This window comes from Scylla paramamosain, chromosome 4, assembly GCF_035594125.1.
Source record: "Scylla paramamosain isolate STU-SP2022 chromosome 4, ASM3559412v1, whole genome shotgun sequence".
In the NCBI taxonomy this organism is placed as follows: domain Eukaryota; kingdom Metazoa; phylum Arthropoda; class Malacostraca; order Decapoda; family Portunidae; genus Scylla; species Scylla paramamosain.
In genome coordinates, this window is record NC_087154.1 from 32,307,027 (window position 1) to 32,315,884 (window position 8,858).

Sequence of the window (8,858 nt, forward strand, 5' to 3'; positions counted from 1 at the left end):
TTATTGTTTTATTCATTGTCTAATATTTAATGTGAAGGCGAACAATATATTTATTTCTCTTCTCAGTTCTCTGTCATGTCCCTTTCTTCCTCCTCTTCCTCTTCCTCCTCTTGCTACTTCAATTCGAACACTGGACAGACTTCCTCCAAGATAAAATAATGCTTCGAAAATTTCCCCCAACTTACTTTTTACGCCAGACTTAGTGAGCATTTATAGTTAATTTTGTCGCGTCCTCGGCCGTCATCTGGTCTGTAAATAGAAATAAGTCAGTAAGAAGAAAACGTTGCCAAACCACGGAGCTTGCTTATTGCTTTTCCTGCTCGCCTTTTGTTATCTCTTGTTGCCTCGCGTCTAATGCCCCCGGCTGTTGCTGCTGCTGCTGCTGCTGCTGCTCCCTGCCCTCCCCCACCCCCTCCGCCCCTTATCCCTGTTAATCGGTCGGTCTCCCTGCTGTCCTTGCTTTCATGTTTGCTTCTTGTTCCTGTTGGCTTCTCTTCATGATGTTTCTCGCCGCTGTCTCTTTTTTTTTTTTTTTATTATATTTCTTTTCTTTTTGTTTCTCAGACTGCTATTCGTGTTTTCTTTCTTGCTGCAGTTAATTTGGTCTTCTGTTTCTCTACTTATTTTATTTATTTATTTTTTTTCTGTGTGTGTGTTTTGCTCTTCACCTTATCCTCTAACCACATTACCCTGTTGCTCTTATTAACTTTATTCTAGCCTCTGTTTTTTTTTTTTCCACTTAATATTGATGTTCATGGTGTCTCTGTTAGTCTTCCGCGTATGTTCTCCCGCTTTCAGTTTTCCCCATTGTCTCATGTATTCTTTGATCTTACTTTCTTCTGTTCTTTCAACTTTCCCTTCTGCTGGTGTCCATCATTCACTTATGTGTATGTTCTGTCTGTTGTCCCACCTGTTCCCTTCATTGCCTCGCACGCGTTCTTTTTCTTGCTTTCCACCACTACCACCACCTCCCGCCGTCACCTGTTGCTTGGTTCATACCCCCCCTCCTCTACCGCGCTTTTATCTCAACAAGGTCCAAGGTCGTCGAGTCTTTACTTTCATTCTAATCCCGCTAATCAGAGCCAGTAAATATTAAACGTCAGGCACAGAGAGCGGCGGCAGCGGGGGAGGAAATTCAACTCAGCTCCCTGCCAAGAGTAAGGAATATTGCTGCTTAGATAGACGCCGGGCTGAACGTGACGAAATTCTCAAGGGGAAAGTGAATCATTGTAGCGGCGGGAGGTGTGAAGGTTGACGATTGGAGTGTGTTAATGTTACTATTCTTCTGTGTGTGTGTGTGTGTGTCTATGTGTGTGTGTATGTATGTGTGTCCGGTTCCTCACTGCTACACTTCACGCCTCATGCATCATTCGGCTTCCTGTTCTGTCCCGGATGGCAAACAAGGTGTTCAGTGCCGCGTTCCAGAGGGAAGTGCTCCAGAGGGAAGTGTCCAGCAATTTACGGGGACAAAGAGGATCGATGCCTCATCAGACGAGACTCCTCAATCCCACTGGCCGCGTATCTTGCTCTGGCTACACTTTTTACCTCCCACCGATAAGTAAGATTATGCATGAAGATATTTTTAAGTACACTGAGTGAAGGTTTACAGTATTAATTTGACTTGCTTATCAGGAAGCAACGGATGAGCGAGTGAGTGAGTGAAGAGTCCTTGAACGTATATTGAGCGACTGCAAAACATTTTCCACCATGCAATATTCCTCATGACTCGTTCCTGTGATTAATAGACCTGTCATGCACAAGGGTGAAGCATGAGATGAGAGTTAAAATATATAAAAAACGTGAAAAAAATGTATACTTGAAAAAAATAAAATAAATAAATAAAGGTAAAGAGAAAAGTGGTTACATACTTAGAGTTTGGCCAAGACACAAAACCAGTGATTAAGAACCTGTCACCAACACATTCATGACTGGGAGGCTAAAATACCACCAATCCCCACATGAACCTTCATATCCACTGATCTTTAAAGATACGGACAGGTTAAGTACCAACATACTCTGACCCACGTACCGGCCTGTTAGCTCAGTTGGTTAGAGCGCCGTGCTAATAACGCGGATGTCGAGGGTTCGATCCCCTTACGGGCCACAAGTTGGAGTCTTTTTTTTTTCTATTTATTTATTTGTGCATTTATTTATTCATTATTTTCTTTACACGCAAGCTCACTGGTAACGTTTTTTCCCACTACTTGTCGCTCAGATTCTCTCTCTCTCTCTCTCTCTCTCTCTCTCTCTCTCTCTCTCTCTCTCTCTCTCTCTCTCTCTCTCTCTCTCTCTCTCTCTCAACGGTAGTCTAGTACTTGCCTTCCTTCTCGACCAAGAGGATGAGGTATGTGGCGAGTGAAAGACCTTGGTTTTACCCATAGATAGGACTATACGAGCTCTTGAGTTCTTACCGGGAATCCAGCGCGCGCGCGCGCACACACACACACACACACACACACACACACACACACACACACACACACACACACACACACACACACACACCGCAGGCACGTATCATAGTCTTCGTTCCACCGCCGTAACTTGTGCTAATTAAGTTTCATTTTTTTCCCCCATCTCGTACTGTGCGTTGCTGCATGATTGGCGGCTGTGAACGTAACGCCTTCCTGCTGCCGGGAGTATTTTTACCACCGTGATGTTGTTTTCTCTAGAGTTTATTTCCAGCTTGTTTGTTGTATCAGCAAACAAACACGACAAGTTGCACAGGTAACACAACATCCTTTTCCTGGAGTATGGCATGTGTTTAGCGCGTCAGTAAAATGCTTTATATTTATGGCCTTGCGATTCCGCACCGTAAAGAGGAAAGTTTTATCATGTGGGAATACCGGTGGCACCCCAATGGCGGCGGCCGATTGCTTCTTGCTGGCGTGTATAAATAGTCCCCATTGGTTGGTCGCTCTGGAGGTGTATCGCGGATATTGGTGTTTCGTGCAGGCTCAGTGTTCAGGGAAGCCGCGCGCTCAAGGTGAAGGTCTACCCGTCCACATTGCCGCCCCGGAAGTTCTTACAAGCGACGAGGTTTTGTATCGGCGCCAAGAACATAATAAAAGAGGAATGAGTGTTTATTTGAGCAACATTTACCAAGCGTGTCACCTTCGGGTTTTCTTTAAAGGAAAAATAATAATTTCTCCTTGACTTTAAGTGACACATTCCTTAAATTTAATCCAGTGACATTCCTCCGCCAGTGTACCCAGCAGCCTGTGATCCATCGGGGCTTCCTTCCCACGGGTAACAACTTGGGAACGAACAGCCGACCGCTCACCGACCGCCGCCTCAACGGAAATCGTGTACGATGTTGTTACCAGCGCCTCGGTAAATCCTGTTGTGTTTTCGCCGCACTGAATCCCGTGTTGCCCCCTGCGTCACTCCCTCTCCCTTCTCCCTCCTCCACCTCCCTCCGCGCCTGCCTCCCACGGCAAGACACGCATGCAGACGAGGCGGGGACAGAGCGGACAGAGTTTCATTGTGTAGCTGGCCCGGATTTGCCGATTATCAGTGAGGGCTGAGTGCTCTTAAACCACTGCCACTCACTCAAATTTACCCCCATCACTAAGGCGTTCTCTGTACCTGCCTTCCCTGAAACCTACTTATATCAATTGGTTTCTAAAAATAGCTCACTCATTCCCTTCCGTGGCTCTCGGTATCTGTTTTCTTTTTTCTTTCCTGTTTTTTTTTCCTTTTTTTTTTTATCTTAGAATTGCGTGACACGTGAAGTATGGACGAAAACGAAGGTCATGTCTCTGATTTAGTCATGCATCCGTAGAAATGTTTGAATTATTTTTAGACTTCCACCCCCCCACACACACATTCTCTCTCTCTCTCTCTCTCTCTCTCTCTCTCTCTCTCTCTCTCTCGTCCACGTCACGTCACTCCCAACTTGTCACGCATCGCCGTGACAATATAAATATAATAGGTGATGATTACTTCACCACACCTGCCATCCTTAACTACACCACTATCCTACCGTGCCGCTGTGACTAAGTTGTTGCGCGAACTGGATAAATCAGTCAGTCAATCGGTCAGTCAATCAATCAGTCATTCACTCACCACTATCATATCGGCTACCAACCTCATCACCACCGCGCCATCACACTCTTGCCCAGTCACCACCACCACCAGTCAACAGCACATGTTATCAAGACGCTGATACACATCATGCTTTCAGCTCAGCCACATCATTGTCAACACACCACAGCACCATTACCTCCAGAAACACCACTATCAAACTGAATCACCATGAAACCATCTGAACAACAGTGATCATCATACCGCACCATAAGATAGCACCATAACCCTTCACAACACCATGCCACTACTACATACATGACCTAAGCGAGTCAGTCACTACCGTACATATACATCATCACCACATTCAGCTTAAATGTCACACTGTCACTCTGCCTCCCTCTCAACCACCTCATCACCCTCTCAACCACATTCCTGTCACATTATACCAGCAAGGCACAGTAACCACAGAGACGTAAGACAAGTATGTGTATAGAAAACCGCAGCGCAATGCCAACAACATGGAAAGAACCACTACACTTGTTATTCATTCACCCAAATAGAGGTTACGTAAGATCATTCAAATGCAGCACATGTACATTTGATTGCACGGGTTTAGTGAAACGTGTTGATGTATAATATCGTCACTCGCCAACGCTTTCAAACTTAAGTGTGAGCTTCTGAACTTGTATAACACACACACACACACACATACACACACACACACACACACACACACATTGTTCAGTTATTTTCAGTTTATTGATAGAAATGATCATATGACTAATAATTTGACACAAATGCACACACACACACACACACACACACACACACACACACACACACACACACACACACACACACACACACACACAATTCCCTTCAACATCCACGTCGAGTTTTCAATTTTAAAACCTGGAATCATATTGCCCTTGATGCGTTTCACGGGCTGTTGTGGGGTCAGTGCACTGCTGTTTGTCTTCATAACTTTCTATCTCATATTGTCTTCATCTTACTCGTCTGTTTACACACTCATTCTTGACGCGTGTATATATTGACGTCCCGCGAACTTTTAGATGAGATAACTTGGTTGGTTTTTGCAATGCCGGTCTGCGTCAGGAACTGCTGGTAAATATTTGAACGAGTAATGCATGGAAAGTTTTTTTTTTTTGTGAGTTCCGAGATAGGAAAACAAGTGTGTGTGTGTGTGTGTGTGTGTGTGTGTGTGTGTGTGTGTGTGTGTGTGTGTGTGTGTGTGTTTGACCTTACAAATAGCGGGCCTTGTTGCACTTTGTTAGCGTGGGACCGTGAGATCCGAGGCCCGCTAGCTCCAGCATGGCGAGCGGTGAAGGGAAAGACCAAGGGTGTGACCAACAGCCTGTTGATTATTGCAATGAGATGCGGAGAGAGAGAGAGAGAGAGAGAGAGAGAGAGAGAGAGAGAGAGAGAGAGAGAGAGAGAGAGAGAGAGAGAGAGAGAGACCTGCTTACATAATCATCCTCATTAGTAGTATCAATATTTCCACACGTGCTGCGAGACACTGATGCGGGTAGATTGCTGCTGTTGTCCTTGGCTATCGCTGCTGTTAACAACCCTGTCTATGCGGCCCTGTCTTGCTGTGAGCCTCCCAATGGTGCACCGAGGCAGACATAACAAGGATAACGTGACCTTTGGGACGCAGAAAGATTAAGATTACAGTAACGAGCAGGTGTTAACCTACTATGATAATGATGCGGTGGGGGAATGGATGACAAGGCGAGGATGACAGACTGATAGGAGTATGGTTTATGGTGACGTGATAAGTGGCTGTATTGCAGTGATAACGACTCGCATGACAATTAGAATGGCGATACTGAGAGCTAGTCAGGCGACCACATGGGGCAGATTGACACGGAAACAACACTGGGACATTTTATAACAGCGATACCACGTATAGATTATTTTTTATACTTATTTATTTCATATTCAAGGGAGGAAGAGCGAAGAAAAAAAAATTCTTCTTCACTAAAAAGTAAAGGATAAAGGGAACGGTTGTCTCAAACATACACAGATGGCATACAGAGTGTAGAGAATAGTGGACATTGAAACTGCTACATCTACCACTGCCCTTATGCGAGGTTAAGGCATGAGGGCCATAAAACCCAAACTCACGCTATAACAAATATACAAATAAGCCTTTTAAGGAGTCGGGTTTCTGAGTGACTGGTCCTTACCGCCGCCCTTGTCCTACTGCCAAGGGGAGGAAGTTGCGACACAATGACGACCTCTATAATTCGACCCGTTCCTCCCTCCTTCCCTTCCTGCCTCTCCCTTTTAGTGCCTTACAGCGCCTGTCAGTGTGTGCGAGTAACTCACGGGCTGCTTCCTGTTGTTTTCCTTCTTATTTTTGCTCGCTCGCTCCCCTCCATTACTCGAGCCGCCAACAACTTGCCCTAAATGTCACTAAGTGCTCCTTGATGCCTTATCTGGTTTTGTTGATGTTGTGGTGTAGGTTCTGGTTTGTGTTTATTTTTGTGTTGACTTTTACTTTATATAAACCTGTTGATTTTTAGCCGTGAAATGTATTTGAGAAGTACGAAGGAGTATGTTATTATTATTATTTTTTTTTTTATCTAGTCTTTTTTCTCTTATTTCTAGTTTGTGTTTACTGTTGTTACTTTTACCTGCGCGTTCCTCACACATTAGTTTTACTTTTATTACTATTTTTATATATTCATTATTTTCTTACTGTTTACTAATTTTACTCCTGCAGTCTACACACGCTGACGTCTCAATGCCTCCTCTCACACCTTCATCATGCACTGGCCTCACTCACCTCCACACCTCCCATGCATATCTTACACACCTTAATAATTCCTTTCCATGCCTCATAAATACACACCCCCTCCCACACACTACCTCCCACGCGCCTTCAACACTCCTACAGTCCCCTTGAGCCTCACACGAGCCTCAACACTCCCAAGCCTCCTCGGCTTGAGCACCTCCCTCCACGCACCGACTGGTTATTATGGCCTTGTCACGACTGATTCTTCCGAGTTTGTTTGTCTCTATTTGTCTATTCGTTTGTGTGTGTGTGTGTGTGTGTGTGTGTGTGTGTGTGTGTGTGTGTGTGTGTGTGTGTGTGTGTGTGTGTGTGTGTGTGTGTGTGTGTCTCGCAGTTGGGTGAACAACTGTCGTCTTTTGTCCCCTCCGGTTCTTCCATCAGCGGTCGTGGTGCAAGCTACAAGGGCGGGGTTCTTTAATGCCTTTACTTGACTGCATACAAATACCTTGGCGCGCTTGGCATGTCGGACCCAACGTTAACCAGAGTGCATGTTATTGTCTGGTAGCGCCGAACGTCACATTGTCACTCGATATAACTGATACGTTCGCCTGAGTTTCAACAATAGCTTGATATTCATTGTCTTGATCACCTGCTGTTCCTGGCGGTGTTTGTTACCTGAGTATGAAGGCTGCGTGACTACCTACTCATACCTGTCACTCATGTTTTTGTTGCCTTCGTGTGCACGTCAATTGTTTGGCTTCGTGGGGTTCAGATTCGTAATGTTGTGCATGTTCCTGTCCACAGTGTCGCCGCGTAAATAACATTGTGATCTTAGTGGAGGCGCAAGACAGTATTCGTGTATCGTGTGTTGCTTTGCATGGATTTCTTCAGCCCTTTTTTTTGTTTCATGGGGAGATCGCAGTTATGTGATGTTGTGAGTGCAGGATGGAGGCGTCGCCGCTGCTGTGTAAACAATCCAACTCATGAAACTAACACGATACGACTCACTGCACCGCGCGTCTTCCTCCTCCTCCTCCATCACCACCACCACCTCGGAGCTCACACGCCATGATGCAACGCTCCAAAACTGCTCAACACGCTGCTGCTCCAGACTTACAACAGCAACAACAACATTCCTGTAACACGACTTATCGACGCTGCATGTGCAATAAACCTTTGATTTCGCTGACAGCGCCTCTGATATCTGACTTGTGTATTCCTGATTCGTTGCAGCTTTTACTTCTTTCCCTAGAAACAGCGGTGCACACGAATTCCGCCCGGAGTGCCGTAACACAACGCGCCGAGGCATATTCAGGCTACTCGCTCTGCAGCCTTCACTTTCCGGTAACATTTCAGCCTCGCCGTCATCACACGCTCCGAGCCTGGAGCTCTGCCAGCGCTTAACTTAATCACGACGACATTTATCAAATACGAACCCTACTCCACCTCCCTCCCTCCCCCTCCATCCATCCTGTCCCCACCCACTCGTCTCCATGGCCCACACCCCACCACCCTCTGGCGCCTGCTCTCGGAGCCTTGGTCTGAGTGAGTGATGTGATCGCATACATACTGTCCACGCCAACACATGAATCTTTTCCGTCGTTTTATTTTATTCCGTGTATGTGTGTGTGTGTGTGATCATGGGTTATGAGCGGTGGTTCAATGAATGCTGGTTTATGACCCTTTTCGTGGTCTGTCCCTGAGCCGTAAGCGAGTCCTCCCCTTCCCCTGTCAGGCAGATGATGAGCGAGGGACACACGCTCGTCATGGTGACCTGAACCAGCTGACTTCAAGGCTCGAATGACCTTATAGATGACGGAAATTGAAGTTTTAATAGTTTCCATGACTCGAACTCCGTCGTAACTCACGAGTGAAGTAATCAAGGAATCAGTGTTTACCTGCACCGTTACTTTTCTCTTAACGTTACTCTGTATTTTTCAGTTCACGTGTATTGTTAAGAACACCTTACATTCCGTCTAATATCCACATTTGTATTATTTATATGTTGTTTCCCCACAGGTAGCTTTTAAACAGTTATTTTACTGTTATCTGTTCAAGTAAAATTATT

General features: G+C 45.5%; 1 protein-coding gene and 1 non-coding gene across 4 annotated transcripts in view; both read left to right on the plus strand.

The window, feature by feature from the left end:
• Positions 1–8,858, plus strand: part of LOC135100013 (uncharacterized) — a 271,043-nt gene that overhangs the window by 25,475 nt on the left and 236,710 nt on the right. The window lies entirely within an intron of this gene.
• Positions 2,031–2,104, plus strand: Trnai-aau (transfer RNA isoleucine (anticodon AAU)). Its single transcript has one exon. It is a non-coding gene; the product is annotated as a tRNA-Ile (tRNA).